We start from the raw sequence: 20277 nt of genomic DNA, 5'->3' as shown, positions 1-20277 counted from the left end.
GGACGTCTGGCACTCACAAGTATAGTAATACACACACGCACGCACACACACACACACACACACACACACACACACACACACACACACACACACACACACACACACACACACACACACACACACACACACACACACACACACACACACACACACACACACACACACACACACACACACACACACACACACACACACACACACAGTAGGTAGTTATGACAAGCATGCGGGGAGACAGAGGCAGAACAATACCAGGTCACATGACTCCGTTAACCCATTTTGGTGTTAGCATCATGTTATGCTTTAGCTATTGAAAAATAGCAGATCTACAAGCTCATAGCGCGCCACCGAGTGGCGCGCTATGAGCTTGTAGGTCTGCTATTTTTGAAAAATCGAAGAACGACTGACATTTTTTAGAATCTGATCTCAGGTCAGAATGGGTTCATCAGACCAGTGTGTGTCCAGTGGAAACCTCGTACGAATCTGATCTCAGGTCAGAATGGGTTAAAAAGGACAGGGACACACGCGCACACGCAATGCATCTCAAACTTGTTAATTTCAAGGACCCTAAAGTTTGGTGTGCATATTCGACCACGGACCCTCATCCTGTAACTCTGTACATAACTGTACAAAACTTGTAACGAGAACTGTAAATGGACACGTGAGGGTCCATTTCTTTCCATTCATACACTTTCTCAATGACAGACTTCTTGTGTCCATTTCCCCAACTATCAAGAATTTTGCAGAGGACCCCCTGGAACCCACTCAAGGACCCGAGGGGGGGCCCACTCAAGGACCCGAGGGGGGGCCCACTCAAGGACCCGAGGGGGGGCCCACTCAAGGACCCGAGGGGACAGTCTGTGTATGCATGGTATGCAAAACAACAGACAGTCTGTGTATGCATGGTATGCAAAACAACAGACAGTCTGTGTATGCATGGTATGCAAAACAACAGACAGTCTGTGTATGCATGGTATGCAAAACAACAGACAGTCTGTGTATGCATGGTATGCAAAACAACAGACAGTCTGTGTATGTACGGTATGCAAAACAACAGACAGTCTGTGTATGTACGGTATGCAAAACAACAGACAGTCTGTGTATGTATGGTATGCAAAACAACAGACAGTCTGTGTATGCATGGTATGCAAAACAACAGCGCTCTCAGTCACTTTTACATAACTCTTGGCCACATTTAACATCAGAGAGGATTTCACTTACTTAATTAAAAGGGGACATTTCACTTTAAAGGGCAACTTTTGTTTTTTCAACCAAGGTTCATGTTTTAGGTTGTTATTAGAGAGAAAGTAAAAGATGAGTGTCATTTATTTTTTCTTCATTTGCTGCTTTCTTCCGTTTTGGCGATTCTAGATATTTTTGAGAGGGGGGCGGGAGCATTCAAACATGGGTATAAATATGTATTTTTATAGCGATTACTTTTTATTTTATTTACTACAGTCCTACTAGAACCCAAGAAATGACATCTGGCCACAAATTATCACGGGATCTATTGAATGTGAAGGAGGAGGTGACAAGCCTTTGACACAGTCGCCCCCCCCCCCCCCCCCCCCCCCCCCTCTACCTTAGAACGTAGAAACGGCAAATTTGTCATTAACTGGAGAGGCCAAGCCATTGCTGTTAAATATTACAAAGAGTTTCTTTGACAACACATGGCAGTGGAAGGAGTGAGGTGTCTTTTCCAAACAATATGAATTCCTTATTTATGCACTCAGTGGAGACCCATTCAGTCCTGCCAAGTCAAAACCTTTAGTATGGGACATTTCACAAACAGACAAAAGGTCAACCAAAAGTACATACACAAATATTGGAAATTACTCATTGATTTATATGTTGCCATTCCTTCTTGTTACTTAAATACTCGCACTTGTTGTTACTCAGTGTTTCCCAATATGGGACTGGCTTGACTCTAGGCTTCAAATAATTGATCTCAATATTTTTGTAATTTTTCAGTGGGTCCAGAACAGGGGGGCAGTCAGACAGATTTTTTGTGAAGCCACTAAGGAAATGAAAGTTCATATAATGGCCTGTTGTGGCGCTATCATTGGGCTCAAAAAAAAACCCATAGCCCCATAGAAGTCCATGTATTTGGGCCCAACTTCACCTAGACTGTATTACCTTAATAAACATGGTCATGAATACTTTTCGCTTCCAGTCACTAGTTTAAAGTCTCATTTCTAATGTCATAATATTCTTTTTGGAAAATGATGGCCCCATTTATAAAAAAAATGACCATAAAGTCGCGCATGTTCTGAGGGGCGTGGCTACCGTTACAGTTCATGAACGGGATCCCCCACCCACTCGAGTCAAAATAAAAACCAGCGAAGAAGAAGGGGGGAAGTCCCGCCTCGTTGTCTGGGCCAGCCAATGGCCAAACTGGGCTCAAACGGATCTTGAAAGATGGCGACTTACAGTGCAAGGGATTTCAGGCTTCATTTTACATTCATGTTAGACCCGGGGAACGCTTTGTCCATATTTTTTACAGTCTATGGTCCAGAATACCATGCCCACTGCTATGCTATATTTGTCAGGCAGTCGTGAGGATCGGCTATTTTGGCTATTTGTCACACTGCAAACACATAATGCATGTGTATGTGCTTGCATGTGTAGGAGATCTCGGAGTGTAAGAGTGTAAGTGTAAGAAGAAAAATATAAAAAGGTTGGAAACCAGTGATGTAGGTAATGGGTAAACGTCTCCTTATCTCTGTTCCTCCCAGACACAAAGTGAATGGATTCAATGATAACTATCATTCCAGTATGGAATGATGTCATGCACCCAGTGCCTGTATGAGGACTGCATACCTGCTCCACAGATCTACAGATCCTACCCCTGCCTTATCAGAGACTTTGATGTAAGCCTAATCACAGCATCGGTATAGTATAGATAAGAATAAACTGAACTCCCCTCAATGCACAATAATGGTATTTCAACTTGACGACAATTCCACTTAACTGTGACTGTGTCGGTGGAGACAAAACACTTCAGACAACACAGAGAGAGCTCCATGGTGACATTTTACTGTGCGAGAAAGCTACCGGTATGCATCTTTAATTATACAGTACGGGGCAAGGATACAAGACAACACTGAATATATCCGCGTAAAAACAATGTTACTGTAGAACAAAGTTCATCGCTTGCACGAGATACACAGTACAGAAAGACAGCCCATGTCACCACATGGAGACCAACTGTAAAGGCCGATTTATTTTTTGTTGAGCACCAAAAACAGCAAATATACAAGCTCACAACATGTCACACAGTGCAACACGTTGTGAGCTTGCAGATCTGCTGTTTTTGGTGCATGACACAGCAAATCGGGCATCAGTGAATCAACGAACACACAAGCAGATGCACGCACGCCACAGCACCAAATTAGTGCTTCTAAGTTCCACCCCCCTCTTAAAAACGGCCTCTCGGCCAATCACGGCACAACCTCTACTTTTGAATAACTCTACACCAATGCCACAGAAACGCCACAGTCCAGAGAGACAATAGTAGACACGCATTCTCCACTGTGCTAACATCTGCATTGAGTTAGGGCAAAGAATGTAAAGCTCGCAAGAGAGTGGGTCGTTTTTCTTTTTTCTGAAAGAATTTTAGGAAGAGGGGCAGGGGAGAAGGAGAACTGTGTCGGAAACCATTTTGGCGGAATTCCTCCTACCTCGTCTGGAGCATGGCGGCTTGGGAAGTCTCTATTTTTTTTTTAAATGAAACATTGACTGAAAGAAATGTCAGAAATGGTTAAGCGTATAGGGCCCCGCTGGCCTCATCCTTGTCCCGTCGGTGAAGGCTTCGGGGGTGAGAAGAGAGAAAGAACGATTGCTCCGAGCTGAGAGCGGCTGACGGTGTGAAGTCCAGGCTGTGTGCGAGCGGAGGCGAGGTATGTGAGGAAATGACTGGACATGAGTAAGCAGCTTAGAACGCCACTGGATGGGGAGTGGAGGTCACAGGGGGAGAGAGAGAGAGAGAGAGAGAGAGGGGGGGGGGGGGGGGGAACTAATTCAGTGGTTCTCAAACTTTTTCATGTCATGGACCCCCAGGTTTTTGGCCATGGACCCCAAAAACTAAGTTGTTTGTGCCAGTAGTTTGTCTCATACAAGATTTGTGTTGTTTAAAAAATATTCAACATTTTTCAAAGATTAAGAAAAAAGAAAAATGCTACATTAACTAATTTAGCTGGGGACCCCTGAGAACCCCATCAAACACCGCACGCCTTTTTTCTTGCGACGATGGCGCTCGACAAAAATAACTGATATTCGGATCAACAGAGAAAGACAATCGAGTGACATATCAGCCACACCCGTGCAAGAATGAAACAGTCAAAAACAACTCTGGACTACTGTGTAATATGCTTACATGATCATGTTTGCCATGCTCGCATGCAGGAGCATTACAACATTGTCATCTCCAATTAGTGACGGGAGTATAATTGGTCTCCCTTCGTAACCCTGCGAGGCCCAGCATTCTGACCGCTCTCTGACACAAGCACTGAGGCACCGACCATGGGAATGGAGTCATGTGATGTCGTCCTGTAAGGCAATGCAGAGCTCAAACTGCAACCTGCTACGTGCACTCCAGAGAGGTCTACTCTGACGGCATGTCGAGCTAAATATCTACAGTGGTGTTCAACCCTTTCTGTATTAACCCATTTTTTGTGTTTTAAACATCGTTATAATTTAGCTATTGAAAAATAGCAGATCTAGAAGCTCATCATAGCGCGCCACCGAGTACTGTAGGTCTGCTATATTTTTTTAATCGTGAAAATATTTATTTCAGAAAACTGGAGGATTTAGAAGTTTTTTTTTTTTTAATTTCGAGGTCAGGCCTAAATGGGTTAAAGGCCCATTTATTGATTCAGCATTTGAGCCACGGATCGCCATTTGATGAGGTTTTTAGCCTCTCAGACCGAAGATATTTTGTTGTCGTTGGATAGGATTTTGTCCACACTTCCATGCTGTATTGATGTTGCTATATATAAAAGAGGTAAATGTTGATCAAAATAACAATTACTGGTTCTACAGGTTTATGTAGATTTCTTGTAAGTTTTAGTTAAGTAATGCAGATGTTTAACAATAATTTAACTCTTGAGAGTGTAAAATGAAACCAAATGGACCCCTATACCGTTATACGGGTCCCCTACGGGTTTCATTTTACGCTCTCAAGATCTATAGGGGTCCATTTGGTTATACCATTAACTCTCCATAATTTAGCTGGGGACCACCTGGATCCCCCTCAAGGACCACTGGTGGTCCCCGGACCACTGGTTGAGAGAACCACTGATCTACAAGCTTCACAACGCGTCTCGTTGTGAGCTCGTGGATCTGCTATTTTTGAATTGGGCTTAATTAAGTGGTCAATTGTTTTATTTAAAAATAAACTTGACTTAAAAGTTGAATTAACGAGTGCCTAGAAGACACAGAGCGAATAGACCAGAGAAATGGTGCCACCTCAACACAGCATTAGTGAGGAGCAATTATGAGAAGATAAGGTGGGAAATGGGTAAAGTCAATCTAATGGCCAGCATCAGTGTTCAGACAGACCACCAGAAAACACTTAATTTTGTTTTATTTAGTAGCCATTACCCCCCCTCCCCACACGGCGCGCACGCAGCACCTCCTCCACCCCAAGCCTCCTGACCAACACTACCCACTGGTAGAATAAAATGGATAGAAACCATTTCAATAAAACATGTCAATGTAGATAAACTAGATATATACCGGTAGACAAAAACTAAAACAAAGCTTGTTTCCATTGTGGTCCAATGAAATGCCAATGCCAGCCTGTAGGAGTATGTGCAGGAGACAGTGTATGTGCAGTTCAGGAGAGCTTGGCTCCCCTGAACATAGGCCAGTGTGTTCCTAGACAAGCGTCAAAGCCAGACACACCGCTGTGGATTCAAACGGCGGTGGGCAGGTACTGTACGTACTGTACTACTGTGTCACCCGAGCGCCCTGCCAGAAAATACTTTATATGAAGAAGTAGGCATAATATTTCCCCCAAAATATTAGCATGATGTGGAATCCTATCTTAGGCCAACTGTATATCCTATCCTATCCTATAATTCACAACCAGCTAACCTAGAGATTATAACAAGTTACAACACAAACACCAAATATACAAGAGCTTTATAATAATCCCCAAAATCATGCAAGTGGAATGTGGAACTCTGTTCCAAAACATGCAGGCTCCCGCCTGGCATGTTAACCCCATTTTAGAAATAAAATAAATGATCAGAAACTTCTGTTTGGTTGTCGTTTCTTTTGCTTAGTTAGAAAGTTAAATGTTCTCAAATAGAAACTCGGAGGTCTGACTCTACAAAATCGTGATCGGAGCCAAAGATCTGGCACCGGACGTCTCTACACAAGACGGATCCTTGTTTAGTGTACATATTGAAATGTGCTTGGCTGGCTAAGTTAAGAGAAGTTATGAGTCTTATGGCCTAAATCCTACTGTCATTGATGTACTGCTGTCAGACCCAGAGAGCCCACGGTGGGCCTATAGCAGACAGACTTATGCTGACACAGAGCTGCCAACAAATGAGATGCTCCACTTGCTTAAAATAACCTGAAATGCAGTGGAGTCACAAATAGGGCTTTTCTTTCACTGGTAAAAGTATCAGTGCTTGCCTTGAAGTGCATTTGCAATCTGAGAGATCGAGTGTCTTCACAAATTCACATTGGTATTCTAATGTCTCTTGTGACTCGGATATGTGTGTGCGTGTGCAGTGTGCGTGCGACGTGTGTGTGTGTGTGTGTGTGTGTGTGTGTGTGTGTGTGTGTGTGTGTGTGTGTGTGTGTGTTTGCGTGCGTGCGTGCGTGTGTGCGTGCCATGTATGTTTACAGTGTAGGACAACATATCAGTCTCATCCTGACTGTCTACAGCTTGGTGGTCTTCATCCAATTATGACAATTTGGTAATCAAGTAAAATATGTTGCTTCCTTCTCTGCAGACTAAAAGGCAGTGAAACAGCCTGTTGCAACCCATCGTATGCACTATGGACCACATATGGAAAACAATGTATGTGGAAAAAGACATACTGTACCAGCTGTACGTACACCTGTGCAATGTTGTTTTTTACGAATAAAACTATGATGGAAAATGTTTGAAAACTAACTAAATAAAAACTAGATAAAACTAACCTATGATGACTAAATATACTGACAATTTCACCAACAAATAAAACCTAAAGTACATGAATATCAGGGAGGAACTATAGTGGAGAACTAAGACAAGTCATTTTGCTTGGCTGCGGGGGGGGGGGGGGGGGTGCCACTCTCGTAAAATAGCCAATCTACAAGTAGATCGGTTATTTTTGGCACACACCAAGTATAAATCAGTCATTGTGACTCCATCAAGGCCTGCCAGACGACATTTAGACTAAGACCAGACTAAAACATTTCTATCATGTTTTAGAAGACGACAGTCAACAGGTAGAGTGCATTTCTAGATGAGAATGGCCATGATGACATGAACGAGGTGCGTAACTTGTTCTGAATTCACAGTGAGACACACGCAGACGCAGTGCATTACGACACAGAAACTCCTTGTTAAAGCACGCAGACGCAGTGCATTACGACACAGAAACTCCTTGTTAAAGCGTGCAGACGCAGTGCATTACGACACAGAAACTCCTTGTTAAAGCGTGCAGACGCAGTGCATTACGACACAGAAACTCCTTGTTAAAGCACGCAGACGCAGTGCATTACCACACAGAAACTCCTTGTTAAAGCGTGCAGACGCAGTGCATTACGACACAGAAACTCCTTGTTAAAGCACGCAGACGCAGTGCATTACCACACAGAAACTCCTTGTTAAAGCACGCAGACGCAGTGCATTACGACACAGAAGCTCCTTGTTAAAGGGTGCAGACGCAGTGCATTACAAGTCCGACACAGAAACTCCTTGTTAAAGCACGCAGACGCAGTGCATTACGACACAGAAACTCCTTGTTAAAGCGTGCAGACGCAGTGCATTACGACACAGAAACTCCTTGTTAAAGCGTGCAGACGCAGTGCATTACGACACAGAAACTCCTTGTTAAAGCACGCAGACGCAGTGCATTACGACACAGAAACTCCTTGTTAAAGCGTGCAGACGCAGTGCATTACCACACAGAAACGCCTTGTTAAAGGGTGCAGACGCAGTGCATTACCACACAGAAACTCCTTGTTAAAGCGTGCAGACGCAGTGCATTACGACACAGAAACTCCTTGTTAAAGCGTGCAGACGCAGTGCATTACCACACAGAAACTCCTTGTTAAAGCGTGCAGACGCAGTGCATTACCACACAGAAACTCCTTGTTAAAGCGTGCAGACGCAGTGCATTACCACACAGAAACTCCTTGTTAAAGCACGCAGACGCAGTGCATTACGACACAGAAGCTCCTTGTTAAAGGGTGCAGACGCAGTGCATTACAAGTCCGACACAGAAACTCCTTGTTAAAGCACGCAGACGCAGTGCATTACCACACAGAAACTCCTTGTTAAAGCGTGCAGACGCAGTGCATTACCACACAGAAACTCCTTGTTAAAGCGTGCAGACGCAGTGCATTACCACACAGAAAATCCTTGTTAAAGCGTGCAGACGCAGTGCATTACGACACAGAAACTCCTTGTTAAAGCGTGCAGACGCAGTGCATTACGACACAGAAACTCCTTGTTAAAGCATGCAGATGCAGTGCATTACCACACAGAAACTCCTTGTTAAAAGCATGCAGACGCAGTGCATTACGACACAGAAACTCCTTGTTAAAGCACGCAGACGCAGTGCATTACCACACAGAAACTCCTTGTTAAAGCGTGCAGACGCAGTGCATTACGACACAGAAACTCCTTGTTAAAGCACGCAGACGCAGTGCATTACGACACAGAAACTCCTTGTTAAAGCACGCAGACGCAGTGCATTACGACACAGAAACTTCGCACCCACAGCATGTGCTGTTCTGAAGTCGCAGCTCTCGCCGACGGCGTGCTGATGCACCTGCAGACTATAACGCTTATCTCCTGCAGATTAAAGCCTTTTTGGCTCATCAATCTGGACAAGGAGCGACTGCCTTGACTTGCCTTCTCTCTCTCTCTCTCTCTCTCTCTCTCTCTCTCTCTCTCACACACACACACACACACACACAACGTTTAGCGGATGATCCTCCAGGGCGTTCTATCTATGCCGGAGGATTCATCGACAGCTGAGGAAACATTGTTTTGTGTCGACTTGTTTGCGCCGACAGAACGACAAGAGAGAGCAACGTATAGGACACGGGTCACGGTGCCGTCTCTAACTAAAGCCATGCGTTGCGATCAGGCCCATGCATGCATGCATGCATACAGTACGAGTTAAGCCCGAGTTATGCCTAGTTGTGTGCCAAAAATAGCACATCTGCAAGCTCACAATGCGTCGCATGAGCTTGTAGATGTGATGTATTTGTTTTCCAGTATGAGTCACAGGCTTAACTACATGAACCCTAGCATCCCTATACAGTCTGGGGCAAACGTTTGGCAACAATTGCAGATCTACAAGCTCGTGACATGTCGCGGCATGCTGTGAGCTTGGCACATCAATAGTGTAGATTTCCGTCCTACACAAACATTAAATTCCCATTGACAATGAATGGAGAATTTTACATCATACTAGTGTCTGAGAAAATAGGCATATACCGTAGTTACATTATCAGTGCCCCTCATTTCACATGGGTGTGATTTTTATTATTTCATTTACGGTAGTGTAGAAAGGTGTGGGTGTGGGCCTGTAGTATATGGCCCCTTGGACACCAGTCAATAAGTTACAGTGAATATTAGCCAAGAGCAGCATATCTACAGTCAACACAGCACCTCTGCGTTGTGAGCTTGCAGATCTGCTATTTTTGGCAAAGAAATTGTCTAGACGTAAAATAAATAAAAAAAGAAGTCCAGTTCACCAAGTCTAGACTAGAGGGTTTAAGACTTAAACCCTTAAACTTTAAGTGGTAACTGCCACACACTCCAGGGCACGCTGTTGTAGTGGGACTCGAACGCGCGGCCTTATACCGTTACGTGACAGCCTCTATGACCCCACCAACCACCCTGTCAGTGACACACACAATAGCATGGCAGGCTGTTCCCATTCTGGACACTCATTCAGTTTGTCTTTAGTCATACTGTAGGTCTCACCCACCCTCCTCCACCACTCCCATGGATGGTAAACATGATGGGAAAACTAGAAGGCAAACTGGGCTATATCATGTTGCTGGGCGTTACTATTGAACTGCATCCATGTAAATACTGGGTGAGGCCAGGTCCCTATAGTAGAGCTGGAGGCTTCTAAAGAGCAGGTAAATGCCCCATGGGCTAATGGGAGAAACCATAGCGAAAGATCTGAAAGCACAATGAGTGTCTATGGAGGTTTTGTAACCATTTCTGGATAGTTGTGGATCTGGTTTCTGGCACTGTGTAATGTTCTGACATCCCATGCGTGCACGCGTGCACGCGCACACACACACACACACACACACACACACACACACACACACACACACACACACACACACACAAGGGTGTAGTCTGGTTGAATAGCTGACAATCCAGCCACACCTTAAGACACTAAGCTGCTGGAACTTGCAGTGGAGTGCAAACTCAGCACATGTGATTCTTCCATACAGATCGACTCTGTACGAACAGCGTGTTTCAAACACCTTGAGGCCAGACATTTGAGTCTCCGGACGAACCGAGGAGGAGACATTAAAACCAACGGCTCTGTTTTCTGCAGCAGTAGCACAGACCAGACACACACACGAGTAGTATAATATGGTGGGTGTTCACTACACATTCTGACCACTACCACTGGTGGCGCTAGTGAGCAATTAATGCATAATTTGCATAATTAATTATGCAAATTAGTAATTAAAATAGATAGATATAAATAGATATAATTAGCATAATCATAAATCATAAAATATAAATATCCATAAATATAATTAGCATATAATAGTTTATAATTAAATAATATATTTATATATCTATAAAATGCATGATGTGTGTGTGATTAGCTGATCTCATCTCTCTCTCTCCCTCCATGTGCTATGCCTCCCGCATACAGAGATGCTGACTCGAAGGTGTGAAAAACAAACAAATGTAAATTTGTTTGTTTGTCACTGGGGTTAAGGTGGGGGGATGGGCTCCCACTCTTTGTGGATTGCCAGGGGCCAGACATGCAAATTAAATGAAAGCGCGGGGGTGGGGTGGGGGGGATGGGTTCTAAACAGGTGCAAGTTAGATAAACAAGGGGGTGGGGTGGGCTCTAACCAGGTGCTAATAGTAAAATGCAAATTAGATAAACACAGAGGTGGGGGCTCCACTCTTTGAAGTGAATTGTATGCATAAATTAATCAAGTTAGTATTTAAATTACTTGCATACATTGACAGGGGGTGTGTGATTGGCTTATATTTGTGAGACCCCCAGTGGTCCTTGAATGTAATTCTTGGGTAAGTCAAGGATATCCCCCCTAGTGGTCAATTTCTATATATATATATATATATATATAATTACCCTGCAGTACCTGCTATGCCCTGATTTCAGTCACCTAATGCAAATGTTTTCAAGCAATGGTCCGGGGGCTACCGATGTTCTTTGAGAGGGTTCAGGTGACCCTCCCCAGCTAAATCATGGAGAGTTGGTAACCAAATAGTCTCCTTATAGATCTTTAACTCTATACTTTTCAATATTTTGTGTTTTTGAATTTTTTATGTTTCATGTTGTCCAAATGGGGTTGGGTATTGTATATCTTGTATTATTTTTGGTGTTTTATGCTGTCTTTGAATTTTGCATGCTTCATGTGATACTAGGTGTTTGGGTTATTGTCTGTCTTGTATTATTTTTGGTGTTTTGTGTTGGGATCTTTGAATTTTTTATGTTTCATGTTGTCCAGATGGGGTTGGGTATTGTATATCTTGTATTATTTTTTGTGTTTTGTGTTGTGTCTTTGAATTTTGCATGCTTCATGTGGTACTATGTGTTTGGGTTATTGTCTGTCTTGTATTATTTTTGGTGTTTTGTGTTGGGGTCTTTGAATTTTTTATGTTTCATGTTGTCCAAATGGGGTTGGGTATTGTGTATCTTGTATTATTTTTTGTGTTTTGTGTTGTGTCTTTGAATTTTGCATGCTTCATGTGGTACTAGGTGTTTGGGTTATTGTCTGTCTTGTATTATTTTTGGTGTTTTGTGTTGGGATCTTTGAATTTTTTATGTTTCATGTTGTCCAAATGGGGTTGGGTATTGTAAATCTTGTATTATTTTTTGTGTTTTGTGTTGTGTCTTTGAATTTTGCATGCTTCATGTGGTACTATGTGTTTGGGTTATTGTCTGTCTTGTATTATTTTTGGTGTTTTGTGTTGGGATCTTTGAATTTTTTATGTTTCATGTTGTCCAAATGGGGTTGGGTATTGTAAATCTTGTATTATTTTTTGTGTTTTGTGTTGTGTCTTTGAATTTTGCATGCTTCATGTGGTACTAGGTGTTTGGGTTATTGTCTGTCTTGTATTATTTTTGGTGTTTTGTGTTGGGATCTTTGAATTTTTTATGTTTCATGTTGTCCAAATGGGGTTGGGTATTGTAAATCTTGTATTATTTTTGGTGTTTTGGGTTGTGTCTTTGAATTTTGCATGCTTCATGTGGTACTAGGTGTTTGGGTTATTGTCTGTCTTGTATTATTTTTGGTGTTTTGTGTTGGGATCTTTGAATTTTTTATGTTTCATGTTGTCCAAATGGGGTTGGGTATTGTAAATCTTGTATTATTTTTTGTGTTTTGTGTTGTGTCTTTGAATTTTGCATGCTTCATGTGGTACTAGGTGTTTGGGTTATTGTCTGTATTGTATTATTTTTGGTGTTTTGTGTTGGGATCTTTGAATTTTTTATGTTTCATGTTGTCCAAATGGGTTGGGTATTGTAAATCTTGTATTATTTTTTGTGTTTTGTGTTGTGTCTTTGAATTTTGCATGCTTCATGTGGTACTAGGTGTTTGGGTTATTGTCTGTCTTGTATTATTTTTGGTGTTTTGTGTTGGGATCTTTGAATTTTTTTATGTTTCATGTTGTCCAAATGGGGTTGGGTATTGTAAATCTTGTATTATTTTTTGTGTTTTGTGTTGTGTCTTTGAATTTTGCATGCTTCATGTGGTACTAGGTGTTTGGGTTATTGTCTGTCTTGTATTATTTTGTGGTGTTTTGTGTTGGGATCTTTGAATTTTTTATGTTTCATGTTGTCCAAATGGGGGTTGGGTATTGTAAATCTTGTATTATTTTTTGTGTTTTGTGTTGTGTCTTTGAATTTTGCATGCTTCATGTGGTACTAGGTGTTTGGGTTATTGTCTGTCTTGTATTATTTTGTGGTGTTTTGTGTTGGGATCTTTGAATTTTTTATGTTTCATGTTGTCCAAATGGGGGTTGGGTATTGTAAATCTTGTATTATTTTTTGTGTTTTGTGTTGTGTCTTTGAATTTTGCATGCTTCATGTGGTACTAGGTGTTTGGGTTATTGTCTGTCTTGTATTATTTTTGGTGTTTTGTGTTGGGATCTTTGAATTTTTTATGTTTCATGTTGTCCAAATGGGGTTGGGTATTGTAAATCTTGTATTATTTTTTGTGTTTTGTGTTGTGTCTTTGAATTTTGCATGCTTCATGTGGTACTATGTGTTTGGGTTATTGTCTGTCTTGTATTATTTTTGGTGTTTTGTGTTGGGATCTTTGAATTTTTTATGTTTCATGTTGTCCAAATGGGGTTGGGTATTGTAAATCTTGTATTATTTTTTGTTTTTTGTGTTGTGTCTTTGAATTTTGCATGCTTCATGTGGTACTATGTGTTTGGGTTATTGTCTGTCTTGTATTATTTTTGGTGTTTTGTGTTGGGATCTTTGAATTTTTTATGTTTCATGTTGTCCAAATGGGGTTGGGTATTGTAAATCTTGTATTATTTTTTGTGTTTTGTGTTGTGTCTTTGAATTTTGCATGCTTCATGTGGTACTAGGTGTTTGGGTTATTGTCTGTCTTGTATTATTTTTGGTGTTTTGTGTTGGGATCTTTGAATTTTTTATGTTTCATGTTGTCCAAATGGGGTTGGGTATTGTAAATCTTGTATTATTTTTGGTGTTTTGGGTTGTGTCTTTGAATTTTGCATGCTTCATGTGGTACTAGGTGTTTGGGTTATTGTCTGTCTTGTATTATTTTTGGTGTTTTGTGTTGGGATCTTTGAATTTTTTATGTTTCATGTTGTCCAAATGGGGTTGGGTATTGTAAATCTTGTATTATTTTTTGTGTTTTGTGTTGTGTCTTTGAATTTTGCATGCTTCATGTGGTACTAGGTGTTTGGGTTATTGTCTGTCTTGTATTATTTTTGGTGTTTTGTGTTGGGATCTTTGAATTTTTTATGTTTCATGTTGTCCAAATGGGTTGGGTATTGTAAATCTTGTATTATTTTTTGTGTTTTGTGTTGTGTCTTTGAATTTTGCATGATTCATGTGGTACTAGGTGTTTGGGTTATTGTCTGTCTTGTATTATTTTTGGTGTTTTGTGTTGGGATCTTTGAATTTTTTATGTTTCATGTTGTCCAAATGGGGTTGGGTATTGTAAATCTTGTATTATTTTTTGTGTTTTGTGTTGTGTCTTTGAATTTTGCATGCTTCATGTGGTACTAGGTGGTTGGGTTATTGTCTGTCTTGTATTATTTTGTGGTGTTTTGTGTTGGGATCTTTGAATTTTTTATGTTTCATGTTGTCCAAATGGGGGTTGGGTATTGTAAATCTTGTATTATTTTTTGTGTTTTGTGTTGTGTCTTTGAATTTTGCATGCTTCATGGGGTACTAGGTGTTTGGGTTATTGTCTGTCTTGTATTATTTTGTGGTGTTTTGTGTTGGGATCTTTGAATTTTTTATGTTTCATGTTGTCCAAATGGGGGTTGGGTATTGTAAATCTTGTATTATTTTTTGTGTTTTGTGTTGTGTCTTTGAATTTTGCATGCTTCATGTGGTACTAGGTGTTTGGGTTATTGTCTGTCTTGTATTATTTTTGGTGTTTTGTGTTGGGATCTTTGAATTTTTTATGTTTCATGTTGTCCAAATGGGGTTGGGTATTGTAAATCTTGTATTATTTTGTGTGTTTTGTGTTGTGTCTTTGAATTTTGCATGCTTCATGTGGTACTAGGTGTTTGGGTTATTGTCTGTCTTGTATTATTTTTTGTGTTTTGTGTTGGGATCTTTGAATTTTTTTATGTTTCATGTTGTCCAAATGGGGTTGGGTATTGTAAATCTTGTATTATTTTTGGTGTTTTGGGTTGTGTCTTTGAATTTTGCATGCTTCATGTGGTACTAGGTGTTTGGGTTATTGTCTGTCTTGTACTATTTTTGGTGTTTTGTGTTGGGATCTTTGAATTTTTTATGTTTCATGTTGTCCAAATGGGTTGGGTATTGTAAATCTTGTATTATTTTTTGTGTTTTGTGTTGTGTCTTTGAATTTTGCATGCTTCATGTGGTACTAGGTGTTTGGGTTATTGTCTGTCTTGTATTATTTTTGGTGTTTTGTGTTGGGATCTTTGAATTTTTTATGTTTCATGTTGTCCAAATGGGTTGGGTATTGTAAATCTTGTATTATTTTTTGTGTTTTGTGTTGTGTCTTTGAATTTTGCATGCTTCATGTGGTACTAGGTGTTTGGGTTATTGTCTGTCTTGTATTATTTTTGGTGTTTTGTGTTGGGATCTTTGAATTTTTTATGTTTCATGTTGTCCAAATGGGTTGCGTATTGTAAATCTTGTATTATTTTTTGTGTTTTGGGTTGTGTCTTTGAATTTTGCATGCTTCATGTGGTACTAGGTGTTTGGGTTATTGTCTGTCTTGTATTATTTTTGGTGTTTTGTGTTGGGATCTTTGAATTTTTTATGTTTCATGTTGTCCAAATGGGTTGGGTATTGTAAATCTTGTATTATTTTTTGTGTTTTGTGTTGTGTCTTTGAATTTTGCATGCTTCATGTGGTACTAGGTGTTTGGGTTATTGTCTGTCTTGTATTATTTTTGGTGTTTTGTGTTGGGATCTTTGAATTTTTTATGTTTCATGTTGTCCAAATGGGTTGGGTATTGTAAATCTTGTATTATTTTTGGTGTTTTGGGTTGTGTCTTTGAATTTTGCATGCTTCATGTGGTACTAGGTGTTTGGGTTATTGTCTGTCTTGTATTATTTTTGGTGTTTTGTGTTGGGATCTTTGAATTTTTTATGTTTCATGTTGTCCAAATGGGTTGGGTATTGTAAATCTTGTATTATTTTTTTGTGTTTTGTGTTGTGTCTTTGAATTTTGCATGCTTCATGTGGTACTAGGTGTTTGGGTTATTGTCTGTCTTGTATTATTTTTGGTGTTTTGTGTTGGGATCTTTGAATTTTTTATGTTTCATGTTGTCCAAATGGGGTTGGGTATTGTAAATCTTGTATTATTTTTGGTGTTTTGGGTTGTGTCTTTGAATTTTGCATGCTTCATGTGGTACTAGGTGTTTGGGTTATTGTCTGTCTTGTATTATTTTTGGTGTTTTGTGTTGGGATCTTTGAATTTTTTATGTTTCATGTTGTCCAAATGGGTTGGGTATTGTATATCTTGTATTATTTTTTGTGTTTTGTGTTGTGTCTTTGAATTTTGCATGATTCATGTGGTACTAATGTGTTTGGGTTATTGTATATCTTGTATTATTTTTTTTTCAATTCAAAAATATTATATATATATATATTATTCAAAATATTATATTATTACAAACAGGCGGCCTGTTGTATTAATATAATATTTTGAATAATATATATATATATAATATTTTTGAAGATCCCAACACAAAACACCAAAAATAATACAAGACAGACAAAACCCAAACACCTAGTACCACATGAAGCATGCAAAATTCAAAGACACAACACAAAACACAAAAAAATAATACAAGATTTACAATACCCAACCCATTTGGACAACATGAAACATAAAAAATTCAAAGATCCCAACACAAAACACCAAAAATAATACAAGACAGACAATAACCCAAACACCTAGTACCACATGAAGCATGCAAAATTCAAAGACACAACCCAAAACACCAAAAATAATACAAGATTTACAATACCCAACCCATTTGGACAACATGAAACATAAAAAATTCAAAGATCCCAACACAAAACACCAAAAATAATACAAGACAGACAATAACCCAAACACCTAGTACCACATGAAGCATGCAAAATTCAAAGACACAACACAAAACACAAAAAATAATACAAGATTTACAATACCCAACCCATTTGGACAACATGAAACATAAAAAATTCAAAGATCCCAAAACAAAACACCAAAAATAATACAAGACAGACAATAACCCAAACACCTAGTACCACATGAAGCATGCAAAATTCAAAGACACAACCCAAAACACAAAAAATAATACAAGATTTACAATACGCAACCCATTTGGACAACATGAAACATAAAAAATTCAAAGATCCCAACACAAAACACCAAAAATAATACAAGACAGACAATAACCCAAACACCTAGTACCACATGAAGCATGCAAAATTCAAAGACACAACACAAAACACAAAAAATAATACAAGATTTACAATACCCAACCCATTTGGACAACATGAAACATAAAAAATTCAAAGATCCCAACACAAAACACCAAAAATAATACAAGACAGACAATAACCCAAACACCTAGTACCACATGAAGCATGCAAAATTCAAAGACACAACACAAAACACAAAAAATAATACAAGATTTACAATACCCAACCCATTTGGACAACATGAAACATAAAAAATTCAAAGATCCCAACACAAAACACCAAAAATAGTACAAGACAGACAATAACCCAAACACCTAGTACCACATGAAGCATGCAAAATTCAAAGACACAACCCAAAACACCAAAAATAATACAAGATTTACAATACCCAACCCCATTTGGACAACATGAAACATAAAAAAATTCAAAGATCCCAACACAAAACACAAAAAATAATACAAGACAGACAATAACCCAAACACCTAGTACCACATGAAGCATGCAAAATTCAAAGACACAACACAAAACACACAAAATAATACAAGATTTACAATACCCAACCCCATTTGGACAACATGAAACATAAAAAATTCAAAGATCCCAACACAAAACACCAAAAATAATACAAGACAGACAATAACCCAAACACCTAGTACCACATGAAGCATGCAAAATTCAAAGACACAACACAAAACACAAAAAATAATACAAGATTTACAATACCCAACCCCCATTTGGACAACATGAAACATAAAAAATTCAAAGATCCCAACACAAAACACCACAAAATAATACAAGACAGACAATAACCCAAACACCTAGTACCCCATGAAGCATGCAAAATTCAAAGACACAACACAAAACACAAAAAATAATACAAGATTTACAATACCCAACCCCCATTTGGACAACATGAAACATAAAAAATTCAAAGATCCCAACACAAAACACCACAAAATAATACAAGACAGACAATAACCCAACCACTTAGTACCACATGAAGCATGCAAAATTCAAAGACACAACACAAAACACAAAAAATAATACAAGATTTACAATACCCAACCCCATTTGGACAACATGAAACATAAAAAATTCAAAGATCCCAACACAAAACACCAAAAATAATACAAGACAGACAATAACCCAAACACCTAGTACCACATGAAGCATGCAAAATTCAAAGACACAACACAAAACACAAAAAATAATACAAGATTTACAATACCCAACCCATTTGGACAACATGAAACATAAAAAATTCAAAGATCCCAACACAAAACACCAAAAATAATACAAGACAGACAATAACCCAAACACCTAGTACCACATGAAGCATGCAAAATTCAAAGAAACAACACAAAACACAAAAAATAATACAAGATTTACAATACCCAACCCCATTTGGACAACATGAAACATAAAAAATTCAAAGATCCCAACACAAAACACCAAAAATAATACAAGACAGACAATAACCCAAACACCTAGTACCACATGAAGCATGCAAAATTCAAAGACACAACCCAAAACACCAAAAATAATACAAGATTTACAATACCCAACCCCATTTGGACAACATGAAACATAAAAAATTCAAAGATCCCAACACAAAACACCAAAAATAATACAAGACAGACAATAACCCAAACACCTAGTACCACATGAAGCATGCAAAATTCAAAGACACAACACAAAACACAAAAAATAATACAAGATTTACAATACCCAACCCCATTTGGACAACATGAAACATAAAAAATTCAAAGATCCCAACACAAAACACCAAAAATAATACAAGACAGACAATAACCCAAACACATAGTACCACATGAAGCATGCAAAATTCAAAGACACAACACAAAACACAAAAAATAATACAAGATTTACAATACCCAACCCCATTTGGACAACATGAAACATAAAAAATTCAAAGATCCCAACACAAAACACCAAAAATAATACAAGACAGACAATAACCCAAACACATAGTACCACATGAAGCATGCAAAATTCAAAGACACAACACAAAACACAAAAAATAATACAAGATTTACAATACCCAACCCCATTTGGACAACATGAAACATAAAAAATTCAAAGATCCCAACACAAAACACCAAAAATAATACAAGACAGACAATAACCCAAACACCTAGTACCACATGAAGCATGCAAAATTCAAAGACACAACACAAAACACAAAAAATAATACAAGATTTACAATACCCAACCCCCATTTGGACAACATGAAACATAAAAAATTCAAAGATCCCAACACAAAACACCACAAAATAATACAAGACAGACAATAACCCAAACACCTAGTACCACATGAAGCATGCAAAATTCAAAGACACAACACAAAACACAAAAAATAATACAAGATTTACAATACCCAACCCCCATTTGGACAACATGAAACATAAAAAATTCAAAGATCCCAACACAAAACACCACAAAATAATACAAGACAGACAATAACCCAAACACCTAGTACCCCATGAAGCATGCAAAATTCAAAGACACAACACAAAACACAAAAAATAATACAAGATTTACAATACCCAACCCCCATTTGGACAACATGAAACATAAAAAATTCAAAGATCCCAACACAAAACACCACAAAATAATACAAGACAGACAATAACCCAAACACCTAGTACCACATGAAGCATGCAAAATTCAAAGACACAACACAAAAC

General features: G+C 39.0%; 1 protein-coding gene across 5 annotated transcripts in view; it reads right to left on the bottom strand.

The window, feature by feature from the left end:
* Positions 1-20277, bottom strand: part of fhip1aa (FHF complex subunit HOOK interacting protein 1Aa) — a 68948-nt gene that overhangs the window by 37040 nt on the left and 11631 nt on the right. Inside the window, exon 1 of one of the 5 annotated variants that reach the window (XM_080760201.1) lies at positions 3678-3903. The exons of the other annotated variants lie outside the window; for them this stretch is intronic. The gene's annotated coding sequence lies outside the window, so the exon portion shown is untranslated. Of the gene's footprint in view, positions 1-3677; positions 3904-20277 lie in introns of those variants that run through there. 5 annotated transcript variants of the gene reach the window in all.

This window comes from Protomyctophum bolini, assembly GCF_963924005.1.
Source record: "Protomyctophum bolini genome assembly, chromosome: 3".
In the NCBI taxonomy this organism is placed as follows: Eukaryota; Metazoa; Chordata; class Actinopteri; order Myctophiformes; family Myctophidae; genus Protomyctophum; species Protomyctophum bolini.
This window is presented reverse-complemented; position numbering and strand designations above follow the sequence as displayed.